The following is a 1980-nucleotide window of genomic DNA, read 5'->3' on the forward strand; positions in this document are numbered from 1 at the left end:
GCCTCAACTGTTGTGCCTTTTTCTTTCTAAGATTTTATTTATTTATTTGACAGACAGAGATCACAAGTAGGCAGAGAGGCAGGCAGAGAGAGAGGGAAGCAGGGTCCCTGCTGAGCAGTAGAGCCCGATGCAGGGCTTGATCCCAGGACCCTGGGATCATGACCTGAGCCGAAGGCAGAGGCTTTAACTCACTGAGCCACCCAGGTGCCCCTTCATTTTTAAAAAAAATTTTAAAAATATTTTTATTAACATATAATGTATTATTTGCACCAGGGGTACAGGTCTGAAAAAATATGGACCATTTCATGAATTTGCGTGTCATCCTTGTGCAGGGGCCATGCTAATCTTCTCTGTATCATTCCAATTTTTAGTATATGTGCTGCCAAAGCAAGCACCACTTTTTTTTTTTTTTAAAGTAAGTTCTATACCCAATGTGGAACTTGAATTCGAGACCCTGAAATCAGGAGTTGCATACTCTACTGACTATGCCAGCCAGGCACCCCTCACTGTTTTTTGGTAAGTCAACTGGGTATTTCTGAGAAGTCCATTTTATTTTTTATATTGGCTTTTAGTTATTTTTCTTTGTAGTTTTGTTTCAAACAGTATATATCCTTAAGTTTTCAGAGTCTACTTAGAGTTATCGTACAGTTCACATAAAATGTGAACATTTTGCAACCACGCAGTTTCATTGACTCCAATCTTTTATGTGAGAAATCAGCAAAGTGTGGCTTTTAGGCCAAATCTTGCCCTGTACCTGCTTTTGTTTAATTGCAGTACAACTACATCCATTCATTTATGTGTTGTCTATGTCCACTTTCATGTTATGATGGCAGAGTTCAATATTTGTCACAGAGATTATATTGTTTATGGAATTTAAACTATTTCCCATCTGGACCCTCATAGAGAAAATTTGTTGATTCCTGCTTTATGCTATAGTTGTCATGTGCATTAATATAAGTATGCTATAAATACCACAATACTTTGTTATGATTTTTCTTTACATAGTTAGATGTACTTAAATAAATTAAGAGAAAAAAATAAGTCTTTTATATCTATCCACATATTTACTCTTTCTGGTGCTCTTTATTTCTCCCCAAGGGTCTGAATTTCCATCTGATATTATTTCCCTTCAGCCTGAATTTTCTTTGTGTTTCTTGTGGTATAGTTCTGTTGGTGAATTCTTTCAGATGTTGTTTATATGAAAACATTTCTGTTTCCTTTTGTTCAGTATCTGAAGGATATTTTTGATGGATATAGAATTTTGAGTTGGAAGGATTTTTTAAAAAAGATTTTATTTATTTATTAGACAGAGCATGAGCAGGGACAGGCAGAAGGGGAGGGAGAAAGAATCTGAAGCAGGCTCCACACGGAGTGCAGAGCCCCATATGAAGCTAGATCCCACTACCTCGAGATCATGACCTGAGCTGCAATGAAAAGTCACATGCTTAACTGACTGAGCCACCCAGGTGCCCCTTGAGTTGGAAGTTTTTTTTTTTTTATTCTTTAGACACTTTAAAGTTGTTGCATCCCTATCTTCTGACCTCCATTGTTTCAGATGGGAATTTAGCTATGAATATGTCATTGTAGTAAGGAGTCATTTTTCTCTGGCTGCTTATTTATTTATTTATTTAAAGATTTTATTTATTTATTTGACAGAGAGAGATCACAAGTAGGCAGAGAGGCAGGCAGAGAGAGAGAGGGAAGAAGAGCCGAAGGCAGAGGCTTAACCCACTGAGCCACCCAGGCGCCCCTATTTATTTATTTATTGAAAGATTTTATTTATTCATTTGAGAGAGAGAGATACAGAGAGAGAGAGAGAGAGAGAGAGAGAGAGAGTACGGGCAAGGGGGGAGGCAGAGGCAGAGGGAGAAGCAGGCCCTGCTGAACCAGAAGCCCAGTGCGGGGCTTGATCCCAGAACCTGGACATCTAAAGACTGAAGCTGAAGATAAATGCTCAACCATCTGAGCAACCCAGGCGCC

The 1980-nt window shown here is 38.7% G+C and overlaps 1 non-coding gene across 1 annotated transcript; it reads right to left on the minus strand.

The window, feature by feature from the left end:
* Window positions 1-287: 287 nt before the first annotated feature.
* Window positions 288-395, minus strand: LOC116597951. Its single transcript, XR_004288865.1, has one exon. It is a non-coding gene; the product is annotated as a U6 spliceosomal RNA (small nuclear RNA).
* Window positions 396-1980: the final 1585 nt, after the last annotated feature.

The sequence above is a fragment of the Mustela erminea genome, chromosome 8 (genome assembly GCF_009829155.1).
Source record: "Mustela erminea isolate mMusErm1 chromosome 8, mMusErm1.Pri, whole genome shotgun sequence".
NCBI lineage: Eukaryota > Metazoa > Chordata > Mammalia > Carnivora > Mustelidae > Mustela > Mustela erminea.